At 39.9% G+C, this 18,558-nt stretch overlaps 1 long non-coding RNA gene across 2 annotated transcripts in view; it reads left to right on the plus strand.

The window, feature by feature from the left end:
* Positions 1-779: 779 nt before the first annotated feature.
* Positions 780-18,558, plus strand: part of LOC132597474 (uncharacterized) — a 127,678-nt gene continuing 109,899 nt past the window's right edge. For both annotated transcript variants that reach the window (XR_009564317.1, XR_009564318.1), the window contains exons 1-2: positions 780-898; positions 4,120-4,190. This is a non-coding gene — a long non-coding RNA (uncharacterized lncRNA). The remainder of the gene's footprint in view (positions 899-4,119; positions 4,191-18,558) is intronic.

Raw genomic sequence — 18,558 nt, forward strand, 5'->3', positions numbered from 1 at the left:
TCAGGTCATGTGTTCTGAGCTCTACGTTGCTCTTACAGAGCTGAGGCTTCTCAGAAAATGATGTGGAAAATGCTCTTCCAACATAAACCTAACTGGTTCACAAACTGTACCTTGCCAGCTTCTTCTGGGAGAGGGGACATGGTGTCCTGGGTACTCTCTTGTGGTTTGAGGGGTAGCAGGGGGCAAAGGGTGCATTAGGAACAGCTGCACCCCGGTTCCTGAACTAGTTGGCACGGCATTTATGCATGTCTCAAGCCTGTTCCTTAGGAGCTGTGCCCTTATGAGAGCCAGAACTACACAAAGGCATTGTCTTCAAACACTGGGGCTCCTCTTTCTTGACGGGCCCTTGTTTACCCATTCATCAGCAGGTGGTGGCTGGAACATTCCCCTTTGATTTTGTGGCTCAGGAGCAGCAGGCTAAAACCTAAGCTGAATAACATCATATCATTTGGCACTGGCAGCATTCCTGGTAGGCCGGGTCAGGCGAGGTTTAAGGAGGATTAGGTTTAGATTAGAAAAGGGGTTGTGTTATTTTTTTCCCCTGTGGTCTCTCTTAAGTGCCTTAGGGTTTTGTAAGAGGTAACTGGGCTGAGAGCCTGGGCTCATTTGCTCCAGAAATAAAAGTGGTGAGCTCGGTGTTCTTTTCTGGAAGACAGGGGTATGTTCTTTTCCTGAATATGGTTTTTCCCATGAGGGTCAAGAGCTCGACCTTTTCTCTAGAAAACCTGGGGCATTTGTGCGCGCGCGCCCACGTGGACGCACACACGGGCACGCTCACACCGGTGCGCGCACGCGCGCGCGCACACACAATTTGACTTCTCGGCGGTTCCTGAAACACTCAGGCTAGAGGAATTTTAAGAGCCTACACAACTCACTAATGGGAGAGACCTCACTCAAGGTGAGCCTTGAGGGGCGGGGTGGTTGTCCTCCCCAGAGTGGCTCCTCGGTGACCACTGGCCGTGCGGCATTGCCCTTGCTGTCACAACGCCAGGTTTCCTTGGCAGTCCGGCCTTGGAGAGGCTGGCCGGGGGCTCTGGCACTCGCTCCTGTTTATAGCACAGAGTCTTGCTCCACTCCCTGGCGACGGCTGGCAAACCCAAACTAGCGACACACAGGTTAGTGGGTAGTGGAGGAGGGGAGCAGTACCGCGGCGACTACCTTTTGAAGGCACACCTTCTCCTTAGATTCCCGGGAAGATTGTCCTTTCACCCTGGCGTCTGCCAACTCCGGCTTTGCTTCTGGGGCAATTGTGGTTGGCTCTGCCCTTCAGGGAAAGAAACTGCTGACTGAATTTTTCCTCCTTGTTCTTCTCTTTCTCAGTGGTGTCCTCCGCACCACCAGCAATTTTTTTTTTTAAAGGGTGAGACTAACGTGGTTTTTTCTCAAATAAATGGATGTCCCCACTTACAATTAAACAGCAGAGTGCCCAGGCTGCCGTTTACTTGTTGTGTAACAGGGAGCAAAACCTCCCTGAGCCTCAGTTTTCTCCAGGGATTAAAACAATACCTGTTGTATGGGGCAGTCATGAAAAATCAACGTGGGGCAAGTTATTAGCAATTCTCTCACTCTACGTGAATATTTGGGAATGGTTTACCATTAATGTTATAAGCAGATTCTTATCCTCCAATGGAACATGATTTTCTCTCTAGAAACAACCTTTTAGAGCCTTAAACGCAAGCATAGGCTTTCTCTAATTTCGCACAGGGAATTTCCATTTGCCATTACTCAGGTGGCATCGTTTTAGGGGCTGCTGAAGATTCGAATACCAAATAGTACTGTTAGCGTGAAGGTAAGGGAACTTAGTGGTCCAACCTAGTCTACTGTGTAATGAATATATTTTAAAACGTTCAAACTCTGCTTTTCATTTTTACACCATTGTTATGTAAGTGGAGAAGACCGTTCTGGTTTCTATAAGAGTTAACATTTGAGCACTTTCCATGTTCTAGTAGATATCCTAAGCACTTTAACTAGTTTAATCCTTGCCATAACACTCCAAATAGGTCCTATTATTGTCATTTTATAAATGGAGACAGAGGCTCAGAGAGGTTAAGTAAATGGTCCAGGGTCACAGAGCTTGTAAGTATCAGAGCTGGTGGTAAATCTTCAGCCTCCTGCTGCTTCAGTCTCTCCAGATTTTTATGAGAATGTGTTGCCTCGCCTTACACACCCTAAAATAATAATTTTCTGTTGAGAAGTTCATCCTTGCTCTCTTTGATAGGCCTGTCAGCCTCCCCCTAGCAAACATCGCAGATGGCTTAACGCTGTCCAGAGCTTCAGATTTATTAACACAGCCTTCACATTGTTTGTAAAGCTGCTGGATAATTTATTTTTTAACCTCCATGCTGAAGAAAATTATGTAAGTGCACACAGGCTTCAGTGCTCATCAGTAAGGGGCGAAGAAGTAATAGTGTTTGTTTATATCATCCAAAATGTTTGCTACTAAACATGAGAAACAGTTGTTAAGGCTATACACGGACTCAGGTGGTGGAGCTTATAGAACTTACAACACGATATCCAGCTTATCCTCTCATTTTTTTTGACCCTGAGCAAGTTTTGGATATGAACTAAATTTCTTTATGTGATTTTTTTCTGATTATAAAAGTGTTATATGTCCCTTGTAGGAAATTCAGAAAATATGGAAGAAGCCAGTAAAGAGGGAGGAGATATGAGGACATATGTATATGTATAACTGATTCACTTTGTTATAAAGTAGAAACTAACACACCATTGTAAAGCAATTATACTCCAATAAAGATGTTATAAAAAAATAAAGAAGCCAGTAAAATAGGGCTAAATTTCCTAGTGTGTGATCTGGGCCCAGAACCAAAGCTCTTTTGGGTTAGTTAATACCTGTGCAGTTATTTTTGTGAAGAACTACAAAGAAAAGCCCTTTGATTCTAGGGCAATTTTAAGGTATTTTGCCATAAGTTATTTTAAAGCAATCAAGTGAGAAAAAAGACAATTTTCTCTGCTCCTCATTGTTACAGTTGAGTCTGTAGAGAATTCTTGAATGGGGGGAAAAGTAAACTTATCACATCCCCAAATGCCGTGTATAACATGGCAGACTGGATTCTTGGTTTCTTTGAACTTCCAAACTGATCTGGAATCTTGAGTTTCCAAAACTGTGAGTTAAAAATATTTAACTACGGGGCTTCCCTGGTGGCGCAGTGGTTGGGAGTCCGCTTGCCAATGCAGGGGACATGGGTTCGTGCCCCGGTCCGGGAGGATCCCACATGCCGCAGAGCGGCTGGGCCCATGAGCCATGGCCGCTGAGCCTGCACATCCGGAGCCTGTGCTCCGCTATGGGAGAGGCCACAGCAGTGAGGGGCCCATGTATCGCAAAAAAAAAAAAAAAACTAGAAATGTGATTTCCTGCTCCCCATTTCTCCCCATTTTCCTTCCTAGTTATAAAAGATTAAAATACTAAAAAAAAGAAAATTGATGAAAATCAAGTTTTCCATAATCACATTTGGATATTTGCAGTACTTTATATTTACATCTCACCTGAATATGAGTCAAAGAATGAGTTACCCCCACATATATTTCCCTCTCACTATACTGGCCATCAAATATTTTTAAATATTTAAAAGTTATTTTTAGGCACTGCCTGCACATGAACACATAATAGAAAAAGATCAGGCCATTTACTTATACATGTTCTCAAATCAACTATCCTGAACTGATACTGTGTGTTCAGAATCTCTCCAGTGGTATATAAAAAATTAGGTAGATTGGAACCTTATTTTCTTCTTTGGTAGAGAGGAGTTGATTTCATTCTAAACAGCATCGCTTCCCATGTTGTCTATGGGCCTGGGTCCTGTAAAGCAATTAGTGTTTTCAGATTTACAGTACACAATTTCAGAGGCATAACTTGCTTGTGTAATCGCTTATTTATGTAATATTTATGTACTTATCACTTCACTTCATCTGTGAGCCTCAATGTGATTTGTAAATATTAACATATTGTAATTACGTTTCATCACAAGGAAAATATGATGTACAGTCATTAGTAGTTTTATACCATTATTAGCTTTGTAGTTGACCTAGAAAGCTGACATTTAGATTTGTGGTTGTGGCTTCTCTCTAACTTATAGTGAATCGTTCTTCTCTTTGTGTCAGTGATTTGCTACCACGTATTGAAAGAAGTCGGGATGATGCCACATTCCCAAGGGATACCAGAAGAACTCAATGTAAGTTTACTCTTTCTACTATAAGATTTTCAGTGTTTTGCCCTTAAGATGTTAGGAACATCTTTAACTGAGCACATGAAATTTAGGGTCCTCTAAATAACTGATATCACACTTCCTAGAGTGACCTTTGAAAACCAGCCAAACAAACAAACAAAAAGTTTAGTATTATCAGCACCACGTTCACCAGGATGAAAAACAATAAACGAGCAAACCAACGTTACTATGACACCTAGTTAGTCTGTCTGGGCTTGTGACCTTTCCCCTTTGCCTTTCCCTCTGAACCCTCTGAACGTTTTGTCCTTTTCCTTCCGAACTTCTTAGGATGGTGGAGCCCTGTGTTGTGAATTATGATTTATAATCTCTTGTCTTGTGTTTATGACATTCAGCTTCTTTCCAACATGATTTATTGCTGACCTTGTTTTTAACATTTGGACATAATGCTTTTATATTTCAAAGCTGAACATTGATCTTTGTGTGTTATGTTTGGTTAATCTTGAGCAATGGATCTGGAGAACCACAGATGAGAAGCAGTAACAACAACAACAAAAAGGTCCCAGAAATGCAGTAGTGGCTGCTATAGTTCAACAGCAGGGATGTGAAAGCTGTGATGCACATAGCCACTCAGAGTAGGAACTTGTTTTGACTGTAAATCTGAGTAACTCCCTGACCCAGTAATACTTTCCAGGCCTCTGAGTCTAGGATAAGGATCATCTTTGACTTTATAGTGACTAACAATGTCTGCTTTTCCAAAAGAATGACGAAGGATGGAAGGGGAAGGCACTAGTATCTACTTTTAATTATACATTTTTCCTAGCAATATGATAATTTAATAAACATACCTGAATATAGCTCAACATGTCAATAATATTAGTCTTGTGCATGTTAGCATGTTTAAATGTTGATAACTGTATCATTCTAGCCATTTGGGTTTGCAAACTTATAATACAGATGTGCCCCCATGAGGACATACTGAGATGGTCTTCTCAAATTTTTCAATTTCACACTTTAATATTAAAAGAAGTAATTACATTATAAAATTACAGTTTCCCAGAAGGCTTTTGAGTCCAGGTTTTACTGTCCTGGAAGGTGGCAATTACTGGTCGTGGATCTTAGACACTGTAATTTTCATTAAGGCTAATTCTATTAATTGCTTGGTGATCCATCCTTACACTGAATAACCCACTTTCTAGGATACCTTCTTTATAAGTAATAGAAGTTCCTGTTGAAGCAATCTAAGACTGGCATTTTATAAATTATTATTATTATTGAGCAGTCCTCAGTAGAAGTAAAGTGACCGTTTTTCTTCCTTTGTTCCTTCCTTCCTGACTTACACCCTAGTTAAAAGGAAATATATGAATCCTGTACAGAAACCATGTGGCTAGCAAGTCAGTATTCTATTACCAAAGCTTATGTCTTATCTTTACCTGGTTGGAGATCCACTGAACTCTACCAGATAAGGGCCTCTGAAGAATATCTTTTGGAAAAAGCACAAGCATTAGATTTGGATGCATCTCTATCCAAATATGTCTCTTCCATGTAACTTACCATGTGACCTTGGACAAGTTAACACACGTGTAAAAGGAAGAAAACAATAGCAAACTTGTAGAAGGATTAAATTAGATAAAAGTATAAGTTAAGTACCTAAAATTATGCTTTCTACTTGCTAGACACTCTGTACATTGACCTGAAGTAGTGAACTAATCTGTAAAATGTTCTTACAACTCTCATTAAATCTCCTTTCTCATAATTCTCTGCAGAAGCTTATGAAAAACAGTAAGCTTTTCCTTATGTAAGAATAATCCCACCTTTCAAAAAGAAAATTGCCACTTTCTCTGTACCAACAATTATTCCTTATTCATCGTACTTGTACAGTCAGAGAAGTATACAATGATTGAAACAGATGAAGAGAAATCAAGAACTGTCCTTACTCAGGTTGGCCACAGTTGACAATGAAATTTCAAAGAGGAATAATATTGTAAGCAGACTGAATTAGAAGATTGAACTGCAAAAGATCTAGAAAGATAAGCAACCATATAGATACAGCATCTGAAAAATGTAAGATGAGATTCAAGAAAGGTGCTCTAATGTATTGGAAAATGGAAGGCGTTGCTGGACCAACCCCTTGAATCACTTAAACTTAGAAGTAATTATGAAGGAAAAATCCATTCGAAGAAGATAAGTTCAAAAGAGGCACTGAAAAAAATGTGATTAATCCTATCAAAAACAGTTGGTAGGGGGGGATCAGAATAGTAATAAGACTTAACCATTTCACAAAGACCTTTTGTGCATGCCATCTCTGTTTCTCAGAGCAGCCGTGGAAGAGGGGAACCTCACTTATTATTTTACAGATGTGGAACTGAAGCTCAGGCACAAGCAAGTGACTTGCCCAAAGTCATATAGGTAGTACAGGATTCAAAGTCGATTATAATCTGCTCTGAGGGAAAATCTGATGTGGTTGTTTCACTAAGGACTAATGACTTTGATTAGCTATTTCTGATAGAAGGCAAACTATTTTTCTGCCTTGAATATGTTAACCTGAATAATTTAGGAAAATATTTAGAAGCCTTAATTATAGACATTATCTTTCAGGTTATCTTCAGCCTCTAAATGTTTATGTAAATATATTAAGTTTCCCAAAAGTGTCCCAAAAGAGACTTCAGACAAACACAACTGTATTAATACCAGCTAAGACTTAAGCCCAAACCCATATTGGATTTCCTATCCTGGTGACCTCAGCTAAGCTATGTCTTCACCTTGGGTGAATAAGGCTTAGGATAAAAGCAGACCGAAGATAAGAGGCTTGATTACACTGCAAATCACACTGGACATTTGTTGGTCATCTTGCAGAAAATTAGAAAATAAAATTAACTGAAGTGTAATAACACGTATATGGTAAAATGCAAAGTGTACTTCTTGGTGAAGTTTTACATTTGTATACACCCATGGACATTACTACCATCAAGACATGGAACATTTCTGGCGCCTGCAGGCCTTTTTAGAGTATCTGTAAAAATGAACTCTCCTTCTCTAAACTATCAGTGAGTAGAAAGATGGCCTTTGTCTACAGACTTAACTGAGCAGGTAATTATTTTAAAACTGCAGGGAGTCCTTAGGTATTCAGAGGGATGCCTAAGCTGACTGTGCATAATGCTAGCCCCAAATGAATTTAACTCACTCGCAGTCCCCTGAAGTTACTAGTTAGCCCCAAATAGGATATTTGCCACTTATTGTGAGTAGTAATACTTACCACCCCACCCTACCCTGGAGCTTCTTCTGTTCAGTGAACATTCATTAAATTGTAACTGTATTTGATTTTCAGCGAGTATAGAGTAGTGTAAGTGGTGTAAAGTAGGCAGGATCTAATCCCTCAGAAATTCCATGTGGAAATCATACATATATATGATTAACACATCCTCCACTGGCTAATTACAACTGCAAGAAAGTGATAGTATGTCGTATAAGGTAAGGAAATGGGAAAGCCAGATATTGCATGTTGGTTCTCCAGGAAATGGACTCTGAGGTGGAAATTAGTATGCAAATTGTTTATTAGGGAGTGCTTTAAGGATCAAAACTTGTGGAAGGAAGGGAACGGGAAGGAAGCGGGATTAGGAAGGGAAATCATTAGGGTTGTCATGTCGTCTAAATCAAGGTCTAGGGGACCCCACAGGGAGCACTGAATCCAGGATGGCTTTTCAGAGTTGTTCTTATTTGAGAGGAGGAAGCATGGACCAATCATTGGATGCTGGCTGCCCCAGGAAGGGATGTGACGTTGGGTGGAACAGCCCTGAGGGCAGTCAGTTGACATCCTTCCCAGAAACAGCTAGAGGAATAAATCCTTCAGTCCTAGAAGGGGGATCTGTGGCATGGCACACAGCATCCATACCACCAGAAATTAGTTAAGGCTTTGAAATTCAATTCATCTAGTTATGCTCTAGACATATTACCCACCCCAGGCCTTTTGGGGGGTCAGAGTGACTCTCCTGGACAGATTCTCCTTGAGCAGTAAGCTTCTTCATTCTTAGCCACCTTATTCATCCATCTAATAAGAACATTTTCCCAGAGGGGGGAACATGTTAGCCACAAGATAACCTTGCTTGGGATAAGAAAGAAATTACTGACGTTAGAGCAAAGTGGTTTGGAGTTGATTCTGGAGTCAGACAGAGTGATAGTCCTGTCACTGGAGTGGTCTAAAAGCTTTGCATACTGTTAACTTACTTAGATATTTGCATGTATGGGGGCACCAAATGGTTGAAAATGTCTGTCATGGGAAGGCAGCTGAGATGCTGCTCAGTTGCTACTATTTGCAACTTAAACATGTGCTGTCAATGAAGAGAGAAAGTAACCAAGCTTGTGAAGATGCCCTGAGTTCAGAGCTGTTAGCTACCAGCTGTGACTTCGTATTTTCAAGTGCATTATTAATGTTTGGTTGACTATCTGCAGACACGCAAGAAACATGGAAATAACTGCTGCATCTACTGATTTCACGGACGTGGCTGGAATGTGTCCTATTTCAGGATAATGGGAATGGGCTGTCTGCATTATTGCTCAATTAATTAATTAACATAATGGTCCCATTATGTATTATAATGGTCACATTATAAAGGCCAGCACCTCACAAATGATTGGCTTTGTGTAGCAGAAGCGAGTGAAAATAATACAGGAGAGACAGTTGTGGCTAGGCCCTGTGCTAATTCAATTCATAATCACTTAACAAATAAGAAACATCAGATGCTCTTAATCAGAGATTTTCTCTTCATTAGAGAAAAATGCCTTGCCATATTTTTGTCTGAGAACCACTACGGACTTACAGGGAGTTGAGGGACAGCTCTGAGCAAAGTTGATCATAGGCTGCTCAGTTGATTATAGTATGCTTTCTGTTTGCTTGTCATGTGAGTAGAGAGAGCTTCAACTGCCTGACACAAAAGGACTGGACATGCCAGAGAATTATGTATTGTGTTATTTGTTAAACTTTAGAAATGAGGCCAAGGCTTAATGCTGAAAACCTCTAATCAGCATTGGATTGTTCAGACTCAAAGCTGTGTTTATAATAATAGCAGATAGTAGGATGGAGGTATCATCCATTTGCAAGTTAAATAGAAACATTGTAATTGAAAGCTCATTAAAATTTTCCCAGATAGAGTTAAAAATTAATAATAACTTGATGATTTTACTGAAAAAAGAGGAAAAACTATTTGTTAAACTTTTTGAGTTGCTGGAAGCATCTCTGTCCCCAATGAACGTTGGGCGGGTAGCAACACAAAGTAACTCACCCTAATGTATTACATTCTGCATACTAATAGATAAATAACATCTAAGATAAAAACAAGATTATTTTAGCTACTGCACTAATAATTGTAATATGCCAAGGTAGGGTGAAAAAACACTTCTTCTGACAAATGTTGATAACATTCAGATGTTATCAAAATCTGAATAGAGTACACAGGAAGTTTTGCATTTTATTATAGTAAAGGGTACTAAAGTAAAGTGTTGGTTTTAGAATAGTACCTAAAAACTTTAAGGACATCTCGCTTTGTTTTCCCGTTCATAAGCTTTCTAGCCAATTTTTTTGATTAGCGTGTGGAAGAGGGGGTATCTTTTATATTATTTATTATTTTAGCAGATAATTTTTAAAATAGACTTAGTGTTTTTGAGCAGTTTTAGGTTCACAGAAAAACTGAGAGGAAGGTACAGAGATTTTTCCATATACCCTCTGCCCCCATACATGCACAGACCCCCCTCATTATCAGCGTCACCCGCCAAAGTGGTACATTTGTAATATCTGATGAATCCACATTGACATGTCATTATCCTAGAGTTCAGAGTTTATATTAGGGTTCACTCTTGGTGTTGTACATTCTATGGGTTTGGACAAATGTATAATGACGTGTACCCACCACTATAGTATCATACAGAATAGTTTCACTGCCCTAAAAATCCTCTGTGCTCTGCCTATTAGATAATTATTTTTAATAACATAATTATAATAACAGCAAGCTCTGAAGACAGCTCTTAAAAATCATCAGCCTGAAGAAATTCTATGCGGCTCACAAGATTTGGATGACTGTGGCCTATATTTGCCATTGTATTCCATTTTCTGAGCTATCAGCATCTCTGATTACAGTTCACCATACACAGGCCAAAAACATCCACCTGAAACAAATATATCCGAGCTTACCCACTGAGGCAGTGGGGTGAAGCTGATTCCTAAGATGACTGTAAAGGGTGACAAGGAGACACATTTTCATTTATACTATTCAAATATGCAGGCAGGAGCCCCTTTTTTGCCCTGCTTTGGTCTATGGCTTAATTCTTCTGTCTAATCTTTACTTCCCTTTTAAGTGACATCTTATTTGATTAAGTGAAACAGAAAGTAAATTAGGAAAAGCCCAAAATACTTTGACAAATTTAGGTCATTGAAAAGGCCTAAGGATTTTTCTCTTCTTATTAAGGGGTCGAGTTCATTCATTTGTTTGCTCATTTGTTCAGTCAATCAACAAGCATACATTGAAAGTCATGTATTCCCAGCCCCGTAAGGCCCTAGTGGTACAACGACGAGAACATAGCCTTTGAGAAATGCAGGGAAATCCCTATCTTCTCTCCTCCCCGTCCCATTTCCCTTATTTCCCCTGGTTGCCCAATACACACGTACTTGGGAATAGGCCTGTGGATCTAGTTACCCCCTCAGGCTCCACTCGACATCATTTTAGTAGAATCATTTTATGGCAGGGAGCAGCAATTACTTAGGATTTTTTTTTCTTTTTAGTGTTTTTGAAAAATCAAATATTCCTTTGCTAGCAGATCTTTCTGGATTTTATGTTACCACACAGTCAATTGCAGTGAATTCATAAATGAAGAACCAGTTTTCTTTGCATCATCAGGGCAATAGGAGATGTGCCTCTCCTGCTCATCACTTAGTGATTAGTATGTGCGTAAAACACATCACGGTTGAGAGCAGTGTCACATAGAGTACGAATTGGGGAGTCACAAAGACCTGGATTTGAATCCAGCCTCCATCACTTAGGAGCTCTGTGACCCTGGGCAGGCTATTTACCTTTTCTGAACCTTGGTTTCCTACTTTGTAAAAATGAGTGATACTGCCTGCCTCACATATGGTGAGAGTTAAATGTGGGTCTACTTCAAGTTGCCCCAGGTCTTGCCAGCCTGAGGGCATGAAACTGATCATCTTATGGATTGTGTATGAGTTTGCTTGGGCTGCCATAACAAAATACCACAGACTGTGTAGCTTAAACAGTGGAAATTTATTTTCTCAAAGTTCTGGAAGCTGGAAATCCAAGATCAAGGTGCTGGCAGGGTTGATTTCCTTAGGGCCTCTCTCCTTGGCTTGTGGATGGCCATCTTCTTGCTGCCTCTTCATGTGGTTGCCTCTTTATGCAAGTGCACCCCTGGCGTCTCTTCCTCTTCATGTAAGGTCACCAGTCATGCTGGATTAAGTTCCACCCTAACAGATTCATTTTAACTTAATCACCTCTTTTAAAGGTCTTATCTCCAAATTTTGAGGTCCTGGGAGTTGGACTTCAACATACAAATCTACGGGGGTACAATTCAGCCCATAAGAGATAGTAACTTGGATTTTACTGTGTTGCATTCATCTACGTAATGCTGGAGTGTAGCTCAATATAAATCCCAGAAGGTACCTTATAGGTGTTCATGGCTTTCCAGTTCTTCCACTCTTGCTCTGCCCAGGAAGCCACTCTGAGGAACCTCTCCACCACCGCTCCTGCCTGAACCCTCAGTGAGGACAAGATGTCTGCCCCCAAGGTGCCCTGCCTGGTGCTGAGGATGCCCAGGCAGCACAGCCCCCTTTGCAGCCTGCACTGCAGCACAGCCCGGCCCTAACTGTGGGGAGAACACCACTCACCCTGCTCTGCATCACGGCCTGTCACCAGGCCTGCAGCCAGGTTGCTTATACCTCTGTGTCTCAGCTTCCCTTGTGAAAACATCTGTTTCATCATCTGTCTGCAGCCTCTTGCCCAGGAGGCTTCAGACAGGATGGAATCAAATGCCATGCTCTGTTCCCTTCCCTAGTCTCTCAACATCAGGCACCAAGTCACGCCACCCCTCCCGCTCCGGGTTCAGCCAAAAACCTCATTGACGTTGACTTCTGGCGACCCTCCCTACCAGGTTGTTCACAGGCTCGGACAAATCTGAATCCCAATTCCAGTTTAGGGCACAGGACTGCTTTACGTGTACTCTTGCACTTTCCCAACATGTTTATTCAGCAAGTGGCTTAAAGGGGGCAATGCCATCAGTTTCTGATTCTGCTGTCTTTGCCATTGGCATCCTATAGTGATTAAGAAGGTGGGCTCTGCAGTCAGATTGCCTGGACTTCAGATCCTCTTCTGTGACCTTGGGCTGGAAACTTATGTTCCTTAAGCCTCGGTTTTCCTATCTGTAAAACAGGTATAGTAACAGTTCTTACTTCATAGGATTATAGTAAGAATTAAATTGGTAAGACATGTAAAGAATTCATCCCCATGCCTCGAACACTATGATTCTTATCATTGCCATCTAATGTTCTCTGAATACTAATTCTTCTAGGTACTGCTTTCAGGTATTATGACATTTCATTCTCAAACAATCCCATGAGGGAAGTCCCCTTCTGATCTTGATTTTACAGATGAGGAAACAGTTGTCAGTAGCCCGAGGTGGCACAGTTAATAAGGATTCAGTCCAGTTCATTCGGACTCTTCACAGACTCTGCTCTAAGCACTGTGCTCAGTAAGTGATATTTATTATTACTGTAGTCATGATCTGTTAGTCAACAGATTTTATATAGATGCTAAATGCACTTCAGTAGGTGGAGTGAGAAATACAAAACTTTAGTATTTTCTTTCAGGGATCTATAATCTCATTGGGAAGACTGGATCTATGTATGTAAAAGCAGAACTGAAATAACAAGGTGCTGTGTGTAAATAAATAGTGGAGATAATATACATTATGAGTCTCAAAGAGGGAGAGGGAGAGTTTGTGGCCGACCAGTGTGGTCAAGGAAGGCTTCATGGAGAAGCTGGAACTATGAGCTTGGTAACTGTTTGATGATTGAATAACTTAGGAAGACATTGAGGAATAAGTGGGACTGGGAGAAATTAAGAGGAGGAGGAAGGAAAAGCATTTCAGAAGATTAAGGTGAGTGAGTAAACTGCTAAATTGGAGGAAATACCAGTATTGTTTAGATTAGTAACTTAGAGTGACCCTGAATACATGTATCCCCAGATACATTCAAAGTGAAACAACTTTTGTAAAGCTACCAAACCTCTTTAACTTCAGGGCATATTTAGAAAATGGTAAGATATTGATGACACATTGGGGTAAATGAATGAGGCTTCTAGAAAAAGGAATCAGCAGTCACAGGCTAGGCCAGCCTCTAGCCGCCAGGCCTCACCAGCTGCCCAAGGGCTGAAGGGAATCGGTATCTTGGTTCTAGGCCCCGTTCTAAACAGCTTAAAAAATAGTCGGGGAGAATAGAAATGTACCAGTATTTCTTAGTGTGTTTTTACATAATTACCACCTGATACTGTCTAAAACGATAAGCTACACATTACCAAAGCAAACAGAGAAATGTGCAATTAATTTTACATTAACCCAATGGTGAAGCTAGTCCAAAAGTTTCAAAATGAGACAGGAGAAGGGAAGCCAGCCATGATGGATGAAAACAAATTAAGACCTAGTGGTTTCTGAGTTTAAACACTCCACCAGCAAAAGTCAGACAATAAAAATGAGAATTAAAAAGCACATTTTTATTAGGTGATGTCTGACCACACAGAATGCTGGGAACTGGGTTTATTTATTTAGTCCACCCGAAACAGCAGGATAACACACGCATGGTTGCACATTTTGGGTGGTGGCACATCAGTTCCTGCCTCCAAGGCTGGTTCAAAGAGAACATTCTGTGCATTTTGCATGATTAGTAAATTGGAGTGGACACCAGGACACATAATTATCACTCTTAGACCCAGGCAAGAGGGGCGCTGACCTGGGACGCATAATTTAGACGGTTCTGCTCTGGCTTGCCACATGAGGCATCCCTGCTTATGGGTCGAGAGATCCATGGGGCCAAAGGACTGTGCCCATCTGGAATCCAGCAGTCCCCTCCCCACCTTGACCAGTGGCTTCCTGCCACTTTTGAGGGCTTCTGCAGACCTCATCCCCAAGTCTATCCTTGAGGGAGTAAATGGCACCACTGGTGGGAAAACCCCTGGCCATAGGGTAACCAAGGACCAGCTGGACAGTCTGGGTTGTCCACACTGTTGGCATAAAGTCCCTCAGAGTTGAGGACAGGGCCAGGGTGGGTGGGAGAATTGGGCAAGTGTCAGGGCCCAGCTCTCCCTATGCCACTGTATTCCAACGAGGAGGTTTGGGGAGTCTGAAAATTCTAAATTCCAGACTGGCCCTCTAGGTCATTATAAAGGTACATTTGCCAAGGTATGCCATTTATCTGATTGTCCACGTGTAACTTTTAAATACTTAGACATAAGGTATGTGGGTCTCCTTTGTGTTCTTACCGTGGGCCCACAAATGCTTGTGGTGGACCCAGGACACAAGAGTCTGACAGAAAGCACAACAAGACAAGGACATAGAAATTCTGAGTCCCATCTCCTCTTAATCCAGGGCTAGGAAGTCCGTGGCATAAATTTGGCCTGTGGGTGCTGTGTGTACCACCAACTCCATGTCTTTCTGTTCTCTTTTTTTTTTTTTTTTTTACTTTCTTCCTCTTGATCCAATGTGTCCCTTGCACAGACTGGAAGATCAGGCAGTGTCCACCTTGGGCACCACATAGGTGATCACCAACAGGTACATGAAGATGAAACAGTCACTCAGAATTAGAAAAACGTGAATTACTTACCCAGCAACACATCCCCCCATGGGCATAAATGCCTAGCTCTGTGTCACATTCTAAACCAGCCCATGCATTGTTCTAGTTCTCTTTTCCTAAAGCTGGCCATTCCTAGCCTTTTGGAGTAGTTTGCTTAATGTTTTATTTTAATGGATTATCAATGCTTTTCTTTGCTTTCAGATCATATCTGCTACCTCAGTCCATATTAATATCTCCTTTAAATAGAAATTAAGCCAGAATCAGTGTTAATAAGAGTTCTTCACCTTAACATAGCTTTCATTGTAGAGTGGAAGAAATTCCCATTCCTATCCTTATATTAATGCATTTTTGTAGCTTAAGTTAGAAATGAAGGTAAATCACTCAAAGTAGACTTCGAGTGTAGTTTGTACCAGAGGTGTTAATTATTGATTTCATTAACCTTTAGACTCTAGGATTCAGGAATTTACACAAACAAAGAAGAAAATATTCTAGTTGCCTTCATCTGCTTAATAACTATAAAACTTTTCTTGACAGGCTGACTTTGGGCATGCTTATTAACAAGGAGGTATTGAACACCAAAGTCAGGTGATATTGTCTGATTTTCTCTATTTCTAAAGAGAAAGGAAAGAGATGGCCTTGAGGAAAGGTCTAGAGATCTGAATACAGAAAATGTGAATCTGAATCCTAGCAGTGCCTCTCATTAGCTGCGCAACTTTGAGTAGGTTACTTACTGTCTCTGAATCTTAGTTTCCTCAATTGCAAAGCAGAAGTAGCATCTATGGGTGGGATTGCCGGTTGTCTCAAAAGAGACTATGTATGATAAAATTTTTTGTAAACTAAAAATCCTGTAAAAATATTAGTTATTATTAAATGCCCGTTACAAGGCTGTTTGCTTTCAAATCTCTGTAAGAGAGGATAGGGAAGAAGTTTCAGAAAAAATAGAGAAAAATAAATGGGAAAAATGATACAGACTAAACCAGAAACCACTTTATGTATTTAATTTCTACCTGTTAGACTATGTTTGCAGTGGGTGCTGAATAAATAGTATTGACCATAAACAAAACTGAATTTTTAATTTTTTTATTGAAGTATAGTTGATTTACAATGTTATGTTAGTTTCTGGTGTACAGCAAAGTGATTCATATATATATGTATTCTTTTTCATATTTTTTCCATTATGGTTTATTACAAGATATTGAATATAGTTCCCTGTGGTATACAGTAGGACCTTGTTGTTTATCTATTTTATATATAGTAGTTTGTATCTGCTAATCCCAAACGCCTAATTTATCCCTCCCCCACCCCCTTTCCCCTTTGGTAACCATAAGCTTGTTTTCTATGTCTGTGAGTCTGTTTCTGTTTTGTAAATAAGTTCATTTGTATCATATTTTAGATTCCACATATAAATGATATCATATGGTTTTTGTCCTTGTCTTATTTACTGCACTTGGTATGATAATCCATCCATGTTGCCGCAAATGGCATTATTTCATTCTTTTTTTATGGCTGAGTAATATTCCATTGATTATATGTACCACATCTTCTTTATCCATTCATCTGTCAATGGACATTTAGGTTGCTTCCATGTCTTGGCTATTGTAAATAGTGCTGCAGTGAACACTGGGGTGCCTGTATCTTTTCAATTATGGTTTTCTCCCAATACATGCCCAGGAGTGGGATTGCTGGATAAAACTGAATTCTTCATGAAATTTCCCTCAAGAGTAAGATGAAATTAAATAAAAACATTGATTTTATTTTTAGGACCCAGAAATTTGGTCATCATTTCTAGATAAATGAAAATCCAGCTTCCCTTAAAATATTTCTATATCCTATTAAATGAGCAAACAAAAACCTTAGTAAGTATTGCCCCACACAGAAATGGAAGCTCCAACACAACAGAGATTTTTGTCTGTTTTATACACTGACGAATCCCCTGTGTCTAACCCAGTGCCTGGCACAGAGCAAGTGCTCAATATATATTTGTTAAATAAAATGAATTAATATGTATATCTATATCAGTGCTGCAATGTGGGAGCTAGTTTCCACAGATAATTTACTTTTAGGACAATCACTAATGAGGCCCATGCTTACCATTCCAATGAGAAAAAGTATTTTGTTAGCATCAGACCCTGTGCCTCAATGATTAAGGTTTTTACGTGAAAATTGTGAGTGAAGCTGGCCTCTGTCCTTAAAAGGTAAGGCTCTGGAACTCACACAGACTTTTTGCCTTTGAATGTATGGTCTTCTACAGTCAGGAGGAGAGTTGTAAAACCAAGTGTTTCTTGTTTTAAACATTAACTGGCATGCAGCTTAATTGTTTTAAAAGGCTCTTTTATATGTGTTATCCTTGATTAGCTCAACAACACACTGAGGCAGGCAAATGATAGTCTCTATTTTGTGCAAAATGAGACCTAAAGAAGGGAAGTGATTAGCCTAGCAAGGGGGGTGTGGGAGATAAAAATAGAAGCTGGGTCCCTTGAGTCCTTGTCTAATAACCTACTTAACCCAGCATGATGTATGCATGCAGTCATAATTAATAGACTGCTCATTTGTTGTTTATCAATGCAAAGATGTTTAAAGGCAAAAAAATGTAAACAATTGTTTGGACTAAGTTAAAGCACCTTCAGTTGAACATAAATGTTCCCAAAATGTTTTCAAAAGGTATTCTTTTTGTCTCTGCTTTCTGGGTAGTTGCTTTGTCTTCATTTTATCCTGCATGCTTGAACAGTCTTTGTTGCTAGTTCCATAAAGCTAAGTGCTCATTACTACTTATTTTCATTGTTTTAAAGTGTCCTATGACTTCTTGTTGTTTTGTGATTTAAGGATTAATCTCATTTTAAATAACTTCTATTTCCTGTACCCTAAGCAAATTATGGTAGAGATAAATGCACAAAAATTAAAGTCCGTGAACCAAAAGTAAAAAGGTTATGGAATCTTATTTGTGAAGGCGCTTAATTTTAAAAGCTTGCCCCCTGCTGGAGTAGTGTTGACATAACAACTGGAAATAAAATTGGGAGGAACTGTGCAGTTATGTTGAAGGCCCAATCTGACTGACACCCATAAGACTTCAGTTATCTTTTAAAGACCCTAAAATTACAGGTCTTGCTGCCTGTTCAGATTAACTTCAATCACATACTCAGTCCAGAAAATTCAGAGTTCAGGAATAAGATAAGACCACACTACTGAGTTCTCTCTCTATATAAAATTCTATCTTAGACTAAGGGATTTTCTTTCATAAATTATTTATGAGAACACTTTAGAAGCAAATTTTTTAAATTACCTCTTGAAAATTTTAAAATAAAAACTCAGAGACCAACACAGTGGCAGAAATAGAGAAAACTATCTCTTTTTACCCTGCCTTCTGTAGCTGACAAACTCCTGTTCACAGGACCCAGCTCAAATGGCTTCTTTCCTTTAAGCTTAATCATACTCCCTTAAAGACGATTAGCTATTTTCTTTTCTGTGCTACTGTAAATAAGTTTTGCGTTTATCATACTATATTGAAATCATCGATATATTTTTCTCCCCAAAGCT

This window comes from Globicephala melas, chromosome 6 (assembly GCF_963455315.2).
Source record: "Globicephala melas chromosome 6, mGloMel1.2, whole genome shotgun sequence".
NCBI lineage: Eukaryota > Metazoa > Chordata > Mammalia > Artiodactyla > Delphinidae > Globicephala > Globicephala melas.